At 44.7% G+C, this 20,963-nt stretch overlaps 1 protein-coding gene across 11 annotated transcripts in view; it reads left to right on the forward strand.

The window, feature by feature from the left end:
- MCF2L2 (MCF.2 cell line derived transforming sequence-like 2) overlaps positions 1–20,963 on the forward strand; it is a 206,138-nt gene that overhangs the window by 109,596 nt on the left and 75,579 nt on the right. The gene's annotated exons all lie outside the window — the stretch shown is intronic.

The raw sequence follows: 20,963 nt of genomic DNA on the forward strand, positions 1-20,963 counted from the left end.
TTAAATCTCAGAAGACAATTAATTTGCAGTGTCTGTCCACGCCCAGGAACCGATACCAGGGCATGGTTTGCAATTTCTCCCTCCGCAGTTGCTGAGGCACATTCTGAGCTGTTGGTCAACCTGTGTTATGTTTTTCTCTAGTATCTTTAACCGAGCAAGCACACCGTCTCCAAATCTAATAAGTGGCAGTAAACTGAATGCAGGCAGCTGATTGTTCCAGAGACGTTTATTTCTGGGGAATATTCTGGGGACATTTATTTCTGGCGTGTAGCTCACCTCAGATGCTCCCCATGCAAAAAGTCCCCAGATTCAATCACTGGCATCTCCAGGTAGGGCTGGTTGAAGAAGAGTTTGGATTTGATATCCCGCTTTATCACTACCCGAAGGAGTCTCAAAGCGGCCAACAGTCTCCTTTCCCTTCCTCCCCCACAACAAACACTCTGTGAGGTGAGTGGGGCTGGGAGACTTGAAAGAAGTGTGACTAGCCCAAGGTCACCCAGTGGCTGCATGTGGAGGAGCTGGGAAGCCAACCCGGTTCCCCAGAATACGAGTCTACCACTCTTAACCACTACACCACCCTGGCTCTCAGTGAGACTACTCTCTAAATCCCTCTTGAGACCTGCTGCCAGCCAGTGTAAGCAGTACTGAGCTAGATAGCCCTGTGCTCTTTTCGACAGCACATATGCTAAAATTGGATAGCCCAGTGCTCTGACTTGGGTTGTGTACATGATGCCACCTTAAAACAAAGCCTGATCTTTCTTTTAGCCAGTGTAGATCAAAGCTGGAACACGGTATTTAATAAGAAATGACAATATATGGATTGTCATCCCAGCGGTGGGATTGCACTGGGTGCAGCTTAAGCACAGGTGGTTTCCTGTGTTTGAGTAGACCTTTTTGAGTGGCCTTCCAAATGTTGTTGGACTACAACTCCCATCCACCCACAGCTGGGGAAGATGGAGGATTTCAACAGCATCCAGAGGGCTACAGGCAGGTGTGTACTGTTGGGGATAGGTCAGTGATCTTTGCTTTGAAGCTGAGGTGTAACAAGCGCATCCCTAAATTCCGGTTCAGGCAGTTAAAAAATGATGGCCGATTTGATGTGGAGTTTGTCTTCCCAACTGGCAATTATAAACCCACACACACCTTTAGTTTGGGTTTATGTTGGCATACAAGTGTACAACCAATATAGCAATCAGTGTGCTATATATAAGTACTAAAACAATTTTGATAATGAGGGAATCATTCAAAGCCCAATTAACAGTTTCATTTGTCATCCTCTTGCTAGTAGGTTTGTACCTTTGTCCCACTCCAGGTATGTAGCACACAAACAAGGTCCACATTTGCATAGGTTCTTCCTTAATAGGCTGACAATCACTGACATCATTTTCTATTGATGGTTAACTTGCATTCTGCCATTGTTTCGCCTTTTCCAGTCCCTTAGTCTGTCCGTCTCTTCTGCTTCTTTCAGTCTTGTCCTGGCTTTTCCTTCCCTCACACTCAGGCACTCAGCAAGCCACTTTTCTGGTTAGTTTTTCTCTCTGTGTGTCCTTCCTTCCTCTCCAATTTAGCATGCCACAGGCTCTCTTTCTACTCAACTCCTGTTTTCCATCTCTGTGTACTACCTATGTAGGGCACCTGGTGCTGTTAGGCTATATAGAACAGCGGGAGGGGTTGCGGCGCCAAGGGCCATCTGAAAGTGGGTTGAGGTCCAGATTGAGAAACGCTGGCCTGGGACATAATGGAATTGCATCTTTTCCCTACCACGCACAACCCAGCACAAATAATAATCTGTTTTCCACAGGTGAGTGTGGGAAATTTTGCAGGCAGTTGTATTTGGTATGCTACTGCAAACAAGGATCTATAATCCCAAAAATAGCCATAGAAGATGAATGAAACGGGGTTGTTCTCACCAGCTCCTGAAGTCAAGCATAAGGAAATGTTCCCAAAAGTTCCAGAAGCGGGCAGAATATTTACCAGCAATGGCAAACCTAGACAGCATCTTAAAAAGCAGAGACATCACCTTGCCAACAAAGGTCCGTACAGTTAAAGCTATGGTTTTCCCAGTAGTGATGTATGGAAGTGAGAGCTGGACCATCGAGAAGGCTGATCGCCGGAGAATTGATGCTTTTGAATTATGGTGCTGGAGGAGACTCTTGAGAGTCCCATGGGCTGCAAGAAGATCAAACCTCTCCATTCTTAAGGAAAGCCCTGAGTGCTCACTGGAAGGAGAGATCCTGAAGCTGAGGCTCCAATACTTTGGCCACCTCATGAGAAGAGAAGACTCCCTGGAAAAGACCCTGATCTTGGGAAAGATGGAGGGCACAAGGAGGCACAAGGAGAAGGGGACGACAGAGGACGAGATGGTGGGACAGTGTTCTCGAAGCTACCAGCATGAGTTTGACCAAACTGCGGGAGGCAGTGGAAGACAGGAGTGCCTGGCGTGCTCTGGTCCATGGGGTCACGAAGAGTCAGACACGACTAAATGTCTAAACAACAACAACTGACAGAATGGTTTGTCAACAGTCACAACAGAAAAGCTTTACAGTACTCCCCTTTCTAAATTAGGCTGTTGAGACGAAAAAAGGTTGGGAGGAGGAGATCTGAAGGGGATTTTGGTGTGACATTATTGTAAGCTCGGCTCTGATACTGATTCCTTGGCTGAGAATGTGCTGAGAGGGACCCTGTCCTTTAATTTGGTGTGCTCTTCCTTGCACACCCCCCCCCCACAAACCCATATTTTGCACCTGGCTCCAGTTAGTGAATCTTGAGGTTCTAGCCTGAGAGCTACAGGTCAGGACATTTTGTTCTGGAATTAGCAAATACCATATTTGCCGAGTACCCCTAATGTAAAAGATGCAATCTTTGCCATTTCTGGGCTACAGATATTCAAGATACACACAGTGGCCATTCAGAACAGCAGTAACTGATGATGACACAGTTAATTGGCCTTGCTGATGACATCAAAAATATTAAAAATCTAGCTATCAACTAAGATAATTGTGTGTCTGATGAAGTGGACTGTACTCCACCCTTAGGGTTGTTTTTTTTTTAAGATACCACAATACTCTTTACTGTAGCGGACTTTCTTGATTCTGTACTGTATTTAGGACGCTGCAGCTCTTTGTCCATTCTCCCTTACCTCTTTCAATATCTCTCCTCACAGTTTTATCTGCTCAGACTTCCTCTTCTGTGCAGCTATTAAAAGTCCAGGAACCCAGCGCTTTTTTGCATACGGCCTCATTGACTGCGGGCACATCACTCTAAGTGACACTGCCAACTGACTGCATGGGACGAAAGTGGATTACTTATCATATCCCTGCCAACTCTATGAGTCTATAAAGCAAACCTTCAGGTTTGGGGGTGGGCGATGGACAGGAAAGAGATTTAGGGAAGGGCTGCATGCAAAAGGTTCCCGGTTCGATCCCTGGTGTCTCCAGGTAAAGCTGGAAATCATTCCTGCCTGAAACCTTGGTGGGTTGCTGCAAGTCAGTGTTGACAATTCTGAGCTAGTTGGACTAACTAGGTAAAAGGTAAAGGGACCATTAGGTCCAGTCGTGGCCGACTCTGGGGTTGCAGCGCTCATCTCGCTTTATTGGCTGAGGGAGCCGACGTACAGATTCTGGGTCATGTGGCCAGCATGACTAAGCCGCTTCTGGCGAACCAGAGCAGCGCATGGACACGACGTTTACCTTCCCACCGGAGCGGTACCTATTTATCTACTTGCACTTTGATGTGCTTTCGAACTGCTAGGTTGGCAGGAGCAGGGACCGAGCAACGGGAGCTCACCCTGTTGCAGGGATTCGAACCGCTGACCTTCTGATCGGCAAGTCCTAGGCACTGTGGTTTAACCCACAGCACCACCCACGTCCCTAACTAGGTATAAGGCTCCTCTAAAGCTAGGGACTGGTGTCTGAATGGTGCAGAAAGGCTTTTGAAAGTGCTCCCATTTAGAGGAGGGAGGCATTTGCAAGAATTTAACTACAGTGGTATCTCTGGTTACGAACTTAATCCGTTCTGGAGGTCCATTCTTAAGCCGAAACCGTTCTTAACATGAGGTGCACTTTCACTAATGGGGCCTCCCACTGCTGCCGTGTGACTTCCGCTCGCGTCCCGGGGCAAAGTTTGCAACAAGGAGCACCTACTTCCGGGTTAGCGGAGCTTGTTACCTGAAGCATTCGTAAGGAGGACAGTACGTAACACGAGGTTCCACTGTAGTCCACTCCTTCTAAAGAGCAGGTGAAGCTCTTCATAGCAGGAGATGAGCATTATCCCCCTCCAAAAGTCTGCAGATGAAGCAGCTTTTAATGCTGACTGGGACTCAGTTGGGCTCAGTTGGACTTGCATCCGAGTAGACCTGCAGAGGCTTGAGTTGCCCATAGGACAAACCTCAGGATTAATGAACCAATTACATTTCTACCCCACCATTTTCTCCAAGGAGTTCAGAACTGGTGTACATCCTTCTCCCCTTCTCCATTTTTTCTTCCCCTTGTCAGGTAGTAAGGTTAAGGTCACCCAGGGTCATGCAGTGAGCTTCAGGACTGAGTGAGGACTTGAACCCTGGTCATCCGAGTCCTGCTCCAACACACTAACCACTACACCATGCTAGCTTTCCCCTGCAGATCAGTGCATGCACAACCCTCGTTGTGATACGTGTAGAAGGACAACATTAAACTCCACTAACTTCAGCATTTGCAAACGCTACCAACTAAATTTGACCAAGCCCTCTCAAATATTTGCAAAGTAATATATTTGCATTTGGGTGTTGCTCAGTTTTGAAACCCAAATCCGTTTGCAAACTGATTTCCCTGCTTAGGGGATTTAAGGGTCAATACGTAACTCAGTTTGGGCTTTAAATACTGAGTTTCTCCTCCACAAAACTATTTTTGTTATTTTTGTGGTCAAGAGGAATGAATACCCAGACACTCTGAATCTTAAAGATGCAAATATAAGGCTGGTAGCCTTGTTATTGAAACCTACAATCAGTGTCATTTTGATGTTCCTGAAAATCTGAATAAGAGCTAATGGCCTTTATGCAACCCTGAGATTGCAGGTGCTCAATTTGGTTGCAAAAGGACAACCAGGGGATGGGGAGTACCCACCCCACAATTCCCATAGCCTCATCTTAAGAGTTTACACTTTTTCTGTGATTCTGAATGCTTGATCCTTATAAAGAACCCTGCAAGATACGTGAGTTCTATTAGTCCCATATTACAGATGAACTAAGGCCATTGAGTCAGCAGTGCACCTCTACAGCTGAAGTGAGATTTCAACCAACAACTTCCAGATAGGTTAGCCTGATGGAAAAGGGACAGGAATCCTGCACTATTAAAAGAGGGGATTTTAGCAGATGCACAGACTACACCAGCTGGAATTATCTTTGCTACACAACTCTTAAAAGAGCAGCAGCCTTGTCCTCTCTTGTATCTGCCCACCCTGCGATCACTTCCACACTGCCTGTTTTGTTAAGCATTCATCCTGATTTGTTTGCACAAACCTTCACTGGAGGTTTTAAAACAGAGGTTGGATGACCGTCGGGGGTCCCTTCCAACTCTATGATTTCATGATCTATTAACTGAGAATTCGTTCTGATTTGCTTGCAGGGAGGTTAGACAGCACTTCATCAAGCATTATCCCACATTTTTGCATTTCTTCCTCATTTTTGTAATCTCTAAAAGTATGCTTGGGGGTGGGTGTTATTGCAAAGCAGCACCAATTCAGCTTTAACTCTGCAACCTGGATTTTGGGGTGTATGATTGAATCATACCCAAAAGTACTTACAGACTAGAAATGACTTGAAGCTTCCTTGCCCCTGGATTACAGCAGTCAGCCTCAGATTCTTACTTAATTTCCACAGAAACTGTGCAATTGCCAACATTCGAACCATTTGCACTAGAAAAGCCTCAGAGGTTTCACTGAGTGTACTCTGTCACACTTGATTTAGGGAAAGGGAAATTATATAGGTACCCCTTGCCTGAAATAAAACAATAGATACAAAGAGAAACAGGATATGGAGAATGTTGCTGTGCCGTGTTCTTTTTCTGAGTCATTGATCATAATGTTACTGTCAGCCCAGATGCCAAGAGTGGAAATTGCTAAATTTACTGTGGGACCAGTTCCTGAAATCAAGATATCTTGTGACATCATCATTTACAGCTCAGAAGCTTATGGTTGGAACAGGCTGCAGTTGCTAACCACACTTTTCCAGTCTGTCAGCTGTTAACTTGAAAAATCCTTCTGCGCTTTATTTTCAATTCAATTTTGATTTGTATGCTGCCTTAGAATATTGCTATGCACACGGCAATTTACACGCTACTCAGAAAGAACAAAATATGCAACAGAGATCACGCATCCTGTCACAATCCAATCAAATGTGAATGTCTTAATGAAAAATGAGACTTTAAAATAAGCAACTTACATCAAATTAAGTAATTCAACAACCCGGTTAGAATATAATATTGTGCAATAATATTAACGGTCAAAATGCCAGCAAATAATAATTAAACAGAAATTCACTCTCAACAATGACAACAAATCATTACTGCACCATGATCCGTAAAAATAACAGCAACGTCACAATTCATAAAATTACCACAATACATAAAAGACCATGCAGAAATTTACAGCTCTCCCTGTCTTTCCTGGATGGGGGTGGAGGAAAACACCATTCTGTGGTGCCAAAATGTCTTGGGTACAAATGTACACACACTGTTCTTGTTTCACACTAGGCTGCCATCTGCAGAAGATGACTGGCCCAACCCACTGGTTCTGCCCTCAACGCTCTCTTGTTGAACTTTCACCTGCCTTCCCCAGAAAAGACTTGCATGCCTTGCCAGATCCTGCTTCCTTCTACCGCTTGTTTAAAAAATCCCACCTGTAGGCACCCAGTTCCCACAGGAGGGGCTTCACTTGAACCTTGACTTGTAACCGAAACATTATCTCCCTCGGAAGGTGATGGACTCTCCTTCCTTGGAGGTTTTTAAGCAGAGGTCGGAGGGTCATCTGTCCTGGATGCTTTAGTTGCAGTTCCTGCATGGCAGGGCTTTGGACTAGATGACCTTTGGGGATCCCTTCCAACTCTATGATTCGATGATCTATTGATTGAGTATTCCTTCTGATTTGCTTGCAGGCAGGTTAGACAGAACTTCATCAAGCATTATCCCACATTTTTGCAATTCCTCTTCATTTTCGGAATCACTGAAAGTATGCTTGGGGGTGGGTGTTACTGCAAAGCAGCACCAATTCAGCTTTAACTGTGTAACCTGGAATTTTGGGTGTATGACTGAATTGTACCCAAAAGTACTTACAGACGAAATGCCTTGTGCATCCTTGCCCCTGCTTAGCCTCTTATGTTAAAGCGGTCAGCCTCAGATTCTTTGTCAATTTCCACAGAATCTTCTGCCTGTGTAATTGCCAACATTCAAACCATTTACGCTAGAAAAGCTTCCCAATTCAATAATAATAATAATAATAATTTATTATTTCTACCCCGCCCATCTGGCTGGGTTTCCCCAGCCACTCTGGGTGGTTTCCAACAAAAGATTAAAAATACATTAAAACGTAAGTCATTAAAAACTTCCCTAAACAGGGCTGCCTTCAGATGTCTTCTAAAGGTCAGATAGTTTATTTCTTTGACATCTGATGGGAGGGCGTTCCACAGGGTGGGCGCTGTTAGGATCGTCCTACTCGCGTGTAGGACCCTGGTAGAGACACATGCCCGACTGGCATGTTCTCTCCCTCCTGATCAGTCGTTCTGGAGCTTCAAAAGCTTTCTCCAGCCTGAACATCACAGCGACTGATACCAAGAGGCATCAGCACACTTACGGATCCTGCAGAGTATTAGCGGTTTGCGTAACAGAACTCAGTAGCACAGCATTTTGGCTAATCTACTTTATTTACATATCATACACTCGGAGCGTTCTGACATAGCTCCTTCCTCTTTCTCATCAGACAGCAAAGAGAAAGAACAAAGGACGATAGTCCCACTTCACGGAACACAGTAACATAAATATCCTGTCTCCGTCACTTCCCACACTGTGGAATGAAAACATACATGAAAACATGTGATAGACAACAATCCCATGACTGCAAAGAATCCTAACAAGCGCCACTCCCGCTTGTTACAGGCTAGTATGCACTGGGATTGGCTTTCGGGTGGGTGCATGTGCCCATATCAGATACTTATTTACAAACACATGCTGCTTTCATTTTTAGGTGTATACCTAAAACATTAAGGAACATGGGTGGAGCTGTGGGTTAAACCACAGGGCCTAGGACATGCCAATCAGAAGGTCGGCGGTTCAAATCCCTATGACGGGGTGAGCTCCCGTTGCTCGGTCTCTGCTCCTGCCAACCTAGCAGTTCGAAAGCACATCAAAGTGCAAGTAGATAAATAGGTACCGTTCCGGCAAGAAGGTAAACTGCGTTTCCGTGCACTGCTCTGGTTCGCCAGAAGCGGCTTAGTCATGCTGGCCACATGACCCAAAAGCTGTACGCCGGCTCCCTTGGCCAATAAAGCGAGATGAGCGCTGCAACCCCAGAGTCGGTCATGACTGGACCTAACGGTCAGGGGTCCCTTTACCTTTACCTAAAACATTAACATGTGAAGTGTCCCACATACACAAAGCCTCAAATTGTTTCTTCTTTAACCTAGGGAGCTTTGCAATGGAAAAATCTGAGAATCTGATGTAGTCAGTAGTACTCACAATAAGTAGATGCATGTTTGTTTTCTCGGGCATTTTCCTGAACCCTGCTTTGATACAGCGGGGTGGGTCCTTTGCTGTATCTGTGGAATGTGGCTTTGCAAAGATAGTTTTTTTGTGAGGCTATCGGATAAATCTGTTTGTTTGTGGGGGCTGCAGCAAGAGGCCTTTGCCCCTTTGCCAGATACCCTTGGAATGTTTGTCTGCAAAGAAAACAGAAGGACCCAGAGTCATTGATCCTCTGATTTAGCCAATTGTGCATGGTATCAATAGCACGCTTACTGAAATTGAGAGCAAATCCTTCTACACATGGGGCACACTTAGCTGAGAGTTAAGCTACACTGGATATAGTGGGGCTTTCTTAGGGGTAAAGATCCGTAGGACTGGGCTGGATGTCTGATTGTTTCTGATAATCTGGATCCCAGGCACATGATCACATAAGTCAGGTGGAGTCGAACACTACCGATGTTATTATGTGAACATATAAATACTCCCAACACCAGTGATATATTGATCAACAGGTTTGTTTTTTTAAACAACAGGAATTAAGTATATTAACCTCTTAGTCTTGCCTTTCCTCAATCTTTAGACCAAGCATCCGCCCTGATATGTCTGAGGGGAGGTTATATGAGGTCGGCTGTTGATTGAGCATTCATTCTTATAAGGCCAAGTCAACCAGCTGTTATCCTATAATAATTTATAATAATAATAATTTATCACACACACACCCAATCTGGCTGTGCCTCCCCAGCCACTCTGGGCGGCTTCCAGCAAAATATTAAAATACAATAATTCATCAAATATTAAAAGCTTCCCTAAAGAGGGCTGCCTTCAGATCCTACATTTCCCAGTGCATTTTCTCAACACTTTCTGTTCCCGGGGGGAAAAGAAAGAGTGTGATTTTTAAAATGTGTTTGTTGCACTTTAATTGTGCAACCTGAATTTTCCAATGTGGAATTTAATCCCACCCAAAAAACAGTGAAAGTCGGGGGGGGGGGGTACTGAAATCAGTGAAGACTGTAAGACTTTCAAAGGACAGGCACCAGGAGCAAAACCAAACTGCCCACTCACAGTAATCTTAACCTTTGCACAGTTGCTTTCGGATATTCAGATATTCTGTTACACAAGCTCCAAAAATATAACATGAGCTATACCTCAAGGAAAGCTTTGGAGCGGTTTATTTTTTTAAAAAAGAAGAAGTGGAAGCTGCTTTTAGTGTTTGTGCCAGGGTTAAAGACCCAACTTTTTGAAAGAGTTACAAAACTTTTTGGAGATGGAGCCAAGACAGCTCCACAGGGAGGAGACAGAGGCAGAGCTTAATGAAGATGCTCAGCTAAAGGCAGATTGTTCAAATTTCCCCCGAGGGTTTGGAGCCAGCACAGAAACAGATGGTTTGAAGGTGGAGCCTACGGAACTTGATGAAACACAGACAGAGAATGTTAGTTGTGGGGTGTGTTGTTCGTAAGAGTAGCAGAGTAACCGAACAACGAAGGGAAAGTCCTGGCTCTTAATCCTCGTTGCTGTTGTTGCTGCTTTCAGTGAGGATTATGAACAATGGAATATATAGCACCATCTATGTCCGTCTTATCCAAAGACATGGGGGCAAATCCCTGCCCCAAAGCGTTTACAATCTAAAATCCAATACAGTGCAAGGTAGCCAAGGGAGATGAAGGCAGAGGAAAGACGAGGGTTGTATTGAAAGCAGCACCAGCAGAGTTATGCGGAAACTTCTGTTTTCTTCTCCCCTCGTTCCTCCCCAACTTATCCAGAGGACCCCCCCACTTCCAGAGCTGATTTTGAGGGTAGGTGGGGGCCTGCAGGGTTGAAGACGGGGGAAAGTTCCATTCCACAAATCCACATACCTTGTACTGGCAGAATGGGAGTGCCAGAGACATTTTTTTCCAACTATGTGTACTTAGGTTTATTTATGGCAGGTGACTGAAACCAAAGGATTGTACGAAAGGCTTTGAATATATATATATATATGGGGGGGGGGGGGAGTTAGAAATAAAACTTGAAAGCAGATGTCCTGGAAGGGTGTTCTGGGAAAAGCAGCAGCAAGGGACCGATGGCAGATTTGTTTAAGGGCTTAGTGTTAAATACCACAGAGCTCTGTTTTCCAAATATTGCTTTCTCAAAGTCAAACACTTGTGTCTCTTAATTGAAACTTTGCCATGATTGTAACTCAGATACTGCATAAGTTTCCCCTGCTGGAAAACATGGCTCTGTAACAAAAGGTTCGTGTACGGTTCTGTTCGTTTAAGCCGTCTGCTGGCAGGTGCCCTATCCCACCCTTATTTTATTTATTTCTATTGATTATTACATCTATATCCCATTTCTTTCTCCAAGGAGCTTAGGGCGGCGTACAAATTTCTCCCCCTCTCCTTCTTATCCTCCCAAGAACCCTGTGAGGTGGGTTAAGCAGAGAGATAGTGATAGGTCTCCCAGGGGGCTTCATGGCCAGTGGGCATTTGACCCCTAGCCCAGCACTAACCACTACACCACACTGCCTCTCTTGGCAAACCTCCCCTACTGACCGCATCCACTGGTTCTCTCCCATGCCATCCTTTACCCCACCGCGCAGCAACTTGCTAAAAGAAGCACCAGAGTTTGTCTACATTTCCATCAGGCTCAAAATAGAAAATCAACTTCCATGCAAAGCAGGCACGCATCGTTGAGTGTAGAAACACATTACGCAAAGCGCATTTTTTCCCCTTTAGTCTGTCGCAAAGAGCTGTGACCCTGTTCATCCCACAGCGAGTGGCTGGAACTTTGATAGTCCTCCTTGCCAGTACTGCCCCTTGGACTTCAGGGTTGCTATTTACGTTGTCTGCGCCTGTGAAAACAGCAACTAACTAAAGATGCTGCTGACTAACCCTGAGTTTTTCATGTGTTTGGGGCATTCGCGTCTTGCTTCCCTGGGGACTCCATATCAACCAGGTCTCTCCCCCCACCCCATAGAGTCACAATAAAGTGTCAGCTCAACAGGCTCGTAGTTTGAGGACACACAACAGCATTTGCAGTTCTTAAGTGATGAAACGAGAGCTGGCAGCAGGCTCCAGCGTGCTTAGGAAGTAGCCAAGATGATCCCAGAATAAATCTGCAATACAATTTAATATTGCAGGGCACTTGTGTACGCACTGCGTGATAATGCACAACCAGTCCTGGCGCCTTTTTTGAGGTGCTGCAGACACAACGTCATCCCCCCTGTTGTCCCCGTTTATAGAGAGAATTGGCTTATAAACATAGGCGGGTTGCGTGGAAATATTAACATTTGGACTCATATTTTTGACACACTAGAAGTTATTGTGATTTATTTCCTTTCTTGTTGTTGTTGTTTAGTCGTTTAGTCATGTCCGACTCTTCGTGACCCCATGGACCAGAGCACGCCAGGCACTCCTGTCTTCCACTGCCTCCCGCAGTTTGGTCAGACTCATGTTTGTAGCTTCGAGAACACTGTCCAACTATCTTGTCCTCTGTCATCCCCTTCTCCTTGTCCCAACATCAGGGTCTTTTCCAGGGAGCCTCAGCTTCACGATCTGTCCTTCCAGTGAGCACTCAGGGCTAATTTCCTTAAGAATGGATGCGTCTGATCTTCTTGCAGTCCATGGGACTCTCAAGAGTCTCCTCCAGCACCAGAATTCAAAAGTGTCAATTCTTCGGCACTCAGCCTTCTTTATGGTCCAGCTCTCACTTCCATACATCACTACTGGGAAAACCATGGTTTTAACTATACGGACCTTTGTTGGCAAGGTGATGTCTCTGCTTTTTAAGACGATGCCTAGGTTTGTCATTTGCTCTTTTCCCAAGAAGCAGGCGTCTTTTAATTTCGTGGCTGCTGTCACCATCTGCAGTGATCACAGAGCCCAAGAAAGTAAAATCTCTCACTGCCTCCATTTCTTCCCCTTCTATTTGCCAGGAGGTGATGGGCCCAGTGGCCATGATCTTCGTTTTTTTGATGTTGAGCTTCAGACCATATTCTTTCTTATTTTAAGCTTCAGACCATTTCCTTTCTTATTTTAGTAATATCTTATTATATTTTATTTATGTTATTAAATTTTATTAATAAATTCTAAATTAATAAATTATTCATAAATTAAATTTATTAAAGTTTCAAAAGTTTCACATATACACTCCTATACATAATAAGTTTTTCTTTTGCTTTGTTGACTTCCCACCCCGTTTTCCAAGGTGGTTTTTTTTAATTTCTCCCCCTTTGCTGCACCCTATTTTCTATCTCTTATACCATATCAACAATACAATACTCTCTAATTCCTTCGGTTGCTTATCGTTCAATTCCTGCTCAATCAGTTCATCATCCTATAGTATTAGTTTAGGTAGTCTGCAAAAGGCTTCCATTCTTTCACAAAACAATCATCATTAAGTTCTCTTATTTTAGCTGTTAATTTTGCCAATTTTGCATAGTCCATATCTTTACTTACGGTTTATTTCCTTTCTGAATGGCTTCCCACGAGACATCGCAAAGTGGTTTACAATAGGATAACATATAAAACAGTTACATATATAAAAGGAGGGTCTCCACCCCCCCATCGTTCAGTTCCTAGGTCCTTCTGGCCATTCACTCCCTGCGAGAAGAGAAGTTACAGGGAACCAGGCAGAGGGCCTTCTCGGTAGTGGCACCCGCCCTGTGGAACGCCCTCCCTTCAGATGTCAAGGAGATAAACAACTATCTGACTTTTAGAAGACATCTGAAGGCAGTCCTGTTTAGGGAAGATTTCAATGTTTGATGTCATATCATGTTTTAATATTCTATTGTGCACACACACACACACACACACACACAGAGAGAGAGAATCATAGAGTTGGAAGAGATCTTGAGGGCCATCTAGTCCAAACCCCCTGCAATTCAGGAACCTTGACATGCCATGTCCCATCCACTTTGAAACCATACTGGGTCCTGCTTAGCTTTAGCAAATGTGCTGGCAGTTATATCGCTGCACCAGTTTAAAAACAACAACATAATGACTTTAGCAGGCTTGTGGGAAGAGGCACACGGTAAGAAAGCTCCTGAAAATACAGTAGATAAGGTGACTGTCCGATATGTCAGAGACATTTTAATTCATTCAGCCTTAATCACTCCAGGATGTATTTAGAAGAAGAAGAAGAGTTTGGATTTGATATCCCGCTTTATCACTACCCGAAGGAGTCTCAAAGCAGCTAACATTCTCCTTTCACTTCCTCCCCCACAACAAACACTCTATGAGGTGAGTGGGGTTGAGCTGCAAGGTCACCCAGCAGCTGCATGTGGAGGAGCGGGGAATCGAACCCAGTTCCCCAGATTACGAGTCTATCGCTCTTAACCACTGCACCACACTGGCTCTTACTTTTACTTTTATAAGGAAGAAAGCACAACCAACAGGGCTGCCATAGAAAGGCTAGGGGGGCGTTGTTCTGTTTTCTGCAGTGGAACCTCGGGTTAAGAACTTAATTTGTTCCCGAGGTCCGTTCTTCTTAACCTGAAACTGTTCTTAACCTGAGGTACCACTAATGGGGCCTCCCGCTGCTGCCGCCGTCGTGCGATTTCTGTTCTCATCCTGAAGCAAAGTTCATAACCTGAGGTAATATTTCTGTGTTAGCAGGGTCTGTAACCTGAAGCATCTGTAACCTGAAGCGTCTGTAACCCGAAGTACCACTGTACAGGATTGCCTTCAGATAGCTTGGGGGGTCAGATAACTCCATACCCTCCAACATTTCTCCAATGAAAATAGGGACATCCTAAGGAAAAGTGGGACATTCTGGGATCAAATTGGAAAGCGGGATGGCTTCTGTAAATCCGGGACTGTCCCTGGAAAATAGGGACACTTGGAGGGTCTGCATTGCATGTGTGTTGCGTGCATGATGTCACTCATGTGCAATGCCGCCAGGATGTCACGGGTGTGCACTGCACACTGGGCCCCCTCCTGGATGAGACCTTCCTTCCTCCCTCCCTCCTGGTCCCCTCTCCATCACCTGGCCCCCTTTACCCAGCATGCAGTGAGTTGCTGGCATTGATCCAGCCAACCAGCTGTGGCACAGCTAGGGGGCAGGAAGCACTGGGCAGAGTGTGGCACTGAAGCTCACCTGAAAGTGTCCGAAGGTCCACCAGTGATTCTTGTCCCATTGTTTGGGAAGCACTGGTTTATACTGGCTCTCCAGGGTTTCTATCAGGGGTCTTCCCCAGCCCTAGCAAGAGATGCTAGAGTTTGACCCTGTGACCTTTTGCATGTAAAACATGGTCTGTACCATGGATAGGGCCTGGTGCACACTTGGGTTTGTTGCAGAGGGAGCCTTATTTACACTCTTCCAGTCTTATCATTGCTGTTCAGGGAAGATCTTCTGCATTCTTTTCTCCCTCATTCTTGCCTCTGAAGCATCACCAAGCAAACTTGTGTTAAGGCTTGTTTACATGGGGAATTAGTCCGATGCCCCCCCCCCCCCATTGCTTGAACATGAGTCAGCAGTGCTTGCTGCTACTGTTCATATGGACAGGACTTGGAGTTTAGGGCTTGGCAAATTTGGCAGAAAGGGATATTTCCTCATATTTTCTCTGCGTCTCTCTCTCTCTCTGTGTGTGTGTCTCTGTGTGTGTGTATTTACTCATCCATTTTCATATACTTCCTCCTCCCACACCACAACTTCTCCCTTTTCATTCCCTCATACAAACCCGCCCAGGTTTTGAGGTCTTCAGGAGGCCCTACTCTCAGTCCTGCCACCCTCACATGGGTGGTGTTATGTGTCCAGTGTTCTGTGTTTGCCTGAGCTTGAGTCTGGACTAAGGATTCTGATCTCCTATGTTCTGATTCGATACATGATGCCCAATCACAGGACATTTCAGGATTTGGACCTCTGCCATTGGCCCTTGAACTGGTCGTGATTCGCAGCTTGGGAGTTTAGACAGCCAATCACGTTGGGAGTGGGAGTGGCCCAGACTTTCAGGAACGTATATAAGCGGTAGCTTTGCCCGTTTCCCAGTTACGCAGTTCAATAAAGGTTCTTGCTGTTATCATTGTGTCTTGCCTCGTGGGAACCCACCTACCCTTCAGGTGGGGACACGGAACTCCCTGCCTGGAGAAGTTAGACTGGCTTCTTCCTTGTAGTTCTTTCACCAGTGAAGACCTTCTTGTTACAGCAGGCATTGGGGGATCAACTGCTTTTAACGAAAGAACAGGCGCCATGCTGTTCTTATTGTAATTATTTGTATGTTTTAAACAGATTTTATATACAGTTGTACCTTATCTCCCGAACGCCTTGGCTCCTGAATGATCAAAACCTGGAAGTGAGTGTTCCGGTTTTTGAACGATTTTCAGAAGCCGAACATCCAGCATGGCTTCCGATTGGCTGCAGGATGCTCCTGCAGCCAATCGGAAGCCACGCTTTGGTTTCCGAATGTTTTGGAAGTCAAACGGACTTCCGGAACAGATTCTGTTGGACTCTCAAGGTACGACTGTATGTTGTAATACTATTAATGTTTAATTGTTTTTTAACGATAGCCTCTTCTATGTTTTTAGTGATTCTTGTTTTTTGTTTGGTCTGTAAGTCACCTTGAGTTCCATCAGAGGCAAAGGCAGGGTATAAATAAATATATCATCATCATCATCATCACCATGCAGTTCACGTTGGGGCTCCATAAAGAAACAGGAACTCCACCTTACTTGCTAACTGTCCATACCTCCCTGAGACCCCCCCAGGAATAGAGTGGTATGTATAAATAAATAAATAAATAAATACTTTTATCAACACCCCCATTCAGTCCATCACTGAGACTAAATGGAGATAAGTGGAAAATATTAACTGTTAATCTGTCACTGATGCTTTAGCTGAGATTTCTGCATTGCAGGGGGTTGGATTAGATGACCCCTGAGGGTCCTTTCCAACTCTTAAGATTCTATGAAATGTGATTTATAAGAAAAACCCTCCTGGATGTTCCTCCTCTCCTCCTTGCCTCCAGTTCATGAATGGAGCGGTGAGCTTGCTGAGCTTGACCAACCCCCCTCTTCCCTCTGAGCCTGTTCTGCTCATGCGGTGCAATTCCGGCATTCTGAGCCCATACCGTTCCCTAGCGTGGAACAGAACAGGGCAGCTGTTGTGCACAAGGAGCTCCACGTTTGCGCAGGAGGTCCAGGGAGCTTTGGGCTATGAGTGGTGTTGCTCCTGCATAATGAATCAGATGCAATTCTGTCCTCATGTTACGCCTGCATGAATGAGCTGCGATTTCCATAGTCTGTGTCACTTGCAGAATTTATTTCTATGCCTGGGATGCCAAAATGAGCTTGTGTTTCTTGGACAGCAGAACCGCCCCCCTCCCAAAAAACCAACAACAACCAAAAGGCAAATTTGCTTTGGCAATTTGCTGAGATCATAGTTCCCTCAATACAGGCAGTGAGGTCATCTGCAGCAAGGAGCAGATCTCTCCCTCCCCACCCCCCCGGAGTGGCCCCAGTGCAGTAAAACAACCTCCTTTGAAAGCGTGATTGTGTACCTCTCAGACCCTCCAAATGTCCCAATTTTTCCAGGGACAGTCCCGGATTTATGGAAGCCGTCCCAGTTTGATCTCAGAATGTTCCGCTTTCCCTTAGGACGTCCCTATTTTCATCTAAGAAATGTTGGAGTTATACGACTCCCGAGCCAATAAGATAAATACTATGCAACCTTTAGAAGACATCTGAAGGCAGCCCTGTATAGGGAAGTTTTTAAATGCTTAATGTTTTATCATGTTTTTATATGTGCTGGAAGCTGCCCAGAGTGCCTGGGGCAGGCCAGTCAGATGGGTTGGGTACAAATACCAAAATGAATAATAATATTATTATGGAATAAAGGTAAAGGGACCCCTGACCATTTAGGTCCAGTCGTGACCGACTCTGGGGTTGCGGCGCTCATCTTGCTTTATTGGCCGAGGGAGCGGTCATGTGGCCAGCATGACTAAGCCGCTTCTGGCAACCAGAGCAGCGCACGGAAACGCCGTTTACCTTCCCGCCGCAGCGGTACCTATTTATGTACTTGCACTGGTATGCTTTCAAACTGCTAGGTTGGCAGGAGCAGGGACCGAACATCAGGAGCTCTCCCCATCACGGGGATTCGAACCGCCAACCTTGTGATTGGCAAGTACTAGGCTCTGTGGTTTAACCCACAGCGCCACCCATGTCCCAGTGTTATGGAATAGCACCTCCCTATTTTCATGTTGGAGACATGTTGGAGGGTTTGTTCTCTCCTGGCCTTGATGCCATTGTATAAAGGCCACCTAAGATCATGCAGCTTATTATGGGCAGATGTGTAGACACCACAAACCCACATCTTCCCAATAATGTGTACGGGGTGTGTGTGTGTGTGTGTGTGTGTGTGTAAAGATGTCACCCAACATCACCATATCAGCTCTTTCCCACCCTGCTTCACCCTAAACTCAATAAATAAATAAATAAATAAATAAATACATGAGTCTGTGGGTGGTCTTCCCATTGTTTGTTTGCTTCTTTAAATTACTGTCTATTTCGCTCCATAAGGCGCACTTTCCCCCTCTTAAAATCTAAGGCGAAATGTCTGTGCGTCTTATGGAGCGAATGTGTGGTCCATGGGGCTGGGGGGGGGGGGCTTACCCCGCCAGCCCCGAACTGCTCTTTGGTGCTGGGGGTGGGGGAAAGCTGGGCTTACCGCCAGGCCCACAAGCTCGGGGAACAGTGGGAAGGCTGTGCGCAGCCTTTCGGCTGCTCCCCGGCCTGCTCTTTGGGGCTCGTGATGGGGGAAAGCAGCGCTTCTCTCTGCCAGCCCCAAAGAGCAGGTCGAAAGGAACCCAAAGCCGCCGGAGCGCAGCGGGAACTCCTGCCGCGCTCCAGAGGCTTCAGGTTGCCTTCACTAAAGGCGACTGAAGGCACTGAACGCACCTTATTTTAGAGGGGGAGAACAAGAAAAAAAATTCTCCCCCTCTCTGCGTAGCGCCTCCTGCCGCTTCGCTGAAGGGGCGCTGCGCAGAGAGGGGGAGATTTTTTCCCCTTGTACTCCCCCTCTAAAACAAGGTGTGTCCTATGGTTGGGTGCATCCTATAGAGCGCAAAATACGGTACATGTTACGGTAATGGCACGTGAGGCAGGGTACGCCATGGGAGCCATCAGACCCCTGTGTAATGCATGACTGTAGGCAACCTAATTCAAGGAAATAATTGGGGCATTTTTCTGGGGGTTTGGGGCAGGGGTTTGGCCTACTTTGGGTTACAATTGGTGGCGTAACCGGGAAAGAGAACAAGAGCTGCCTTGCAACAGGCTCTAGGAGACTGCTTTCATTGCTGATTTGTTTTTGTTTTTTATTATTTTTTATTAATTTCCAATAAAAAAGAATTTTTAGTCATACATTTTCAGTAGAATCACAAATACATATTTTTGACTTCCATCAGTTCATCCGTGAATCCTCCGTATTCTCGTCTTTATACTGCAAGTTCAAAATTTGTCATTGTCTTTTATCTTAAAATCCACCTACTCCCCCTCTTTCCTTTTTTTACAATGTTTCTATACATATTTGTTCATCACATATGCTTTTCATATAATCCACAAATTTACTCCAGTCCTCAGTGAACTTGTGATCTCGTTGGTTTCGGACTTTCCCTGTTAATTTATCTAGTTCTGTGTAGTCTGTTAATTTCATTCTCCACTCTTCTATAGATGGTAGTTCCTCCTGTTTCCATTTTTGGGCCAGTAGTATCCTTGCTGCCGTCACTGCATATAGAAATAATTTCTGATCTTTTCTATTTATTTCATTTCCAACCATTCCTAACAAAAAAGCTTCTGGTTTTTTAGCAAATGTATATTTCAACATCTTTTTCAACTCATTATATGTCTGATCCCAGGATACTTTAACCTTATTACACTCCCACCACATATGATAAAACGTTCCTTCTTTTTCTTTACATTTCCAACATTGATTACTTACTTTATACATTTTTGCTAGTTTTACTGGAGTGATAGACCATCTATAAACCATCTTCATCACGTTTTCTTTCAGTGCAGTACAGGCTGTAAATTGTGGTGTAGTGGTTAAGAGCGGTAGTCTCATAATCTGGGGAACCGGGTTCGCGTCTCCACTCTTCCGCATGCAGCTGCTGGGTGACCTTGGGCTAGTCACACTTCTTTGAAGTCTCTCAGCCCCACTCACCTCACAGAGTGTTTGTTGTGGGGCAGGAAGGGAAAGGAGAATGTTAGCCGCTTTGAGACTCCTTAAAGGGAGTGAAAGGCGGGATATCAAATCCAAACTACTCTTCTTCTTCTTCTTCTTCTTCTTCTTCTTCTTCTTTCATTCCATAATTTATTCCACTCATCAAATTGTATATTATACTCAAAATCCCTGGCCCATTGAATCCTTACTGATTTTATCTCTTCATCTTTAGTATGCCATTCTAGCAACAGTTTATACATTTTTGACAGGTTTTTAATTTCATTACTCACTATTTCTTTTTGAAACTTTGACTCTTTTTCCAAAAAGCCTCTCTCTTTTAACTCTTTTTTAAACATTTCATTAAACTGATAGTAATGCAACCAATCATTAACATATTCCTTGACTTCCTCATATGGTTTTAACTTCCATTTTCCCTCTTCTTTAATAATCAAATCCCCATAAGTTATCCATCCCCCTTTCATGTTAATTTTTTTCACACTCATAACTTCTAGAGGTGATAACCAATGGGGTATTTTTGCTTCTAATAGGTTTTTATACCTATCCCATACTTCTATCAGAGATCTTCGAAAAATGTGGCTTGCAAAACCTTTATGAACTTTTTTCTTATCATACCATAAATAAGCGTGCCATCCAAATCTATTATCAAATCCTTCCAAGTCCAACAATTCCATATTTTCTAATTTCACCCACTCCTTTAACCAACAGAGGGAAGATGCTTTGTAATATAATTTCAAGTCCGGCAGGGCGAAGCCTCCTCTTTCTTTCGCATCTGTCAACAATTTAAATTTTATTCTAGGCTTCTTGCCCTGCCAGATATATCTTGAAATTATTTTTTGCCAATCCTTAAATATAGTTGCCCCTTTTATAACCAGAATTGTCTGGAATAAAAATAACGTTTTCGGCAAAACACTCATCTTTATCATTGACATTCTTCCCCGAATGATAATTTCATCCTTCCCCACACCTCTAGATCTCTTTTAATTCCATTCCACATTGGTATATAATTATTTTGAAATAAATCAATATTTTTGGGGGTCACCCAAATTCCCAAGTATTTAACTTTTTTCACCACTTCAATCTCAGTCTGTTGTTGCATTATTTCTATCA

Source organism: Podarcis tiliguerta (assembly GCF_965153285.1).
Source record: "Podarcis tiliguerta genome assembly, chromosome: 5".
NCBI lineage: Eukaryota > Metazoa > Chordata > Lepidosauria > Squamata > Lacertidae > Podarcis > Podarcis tiliguerta.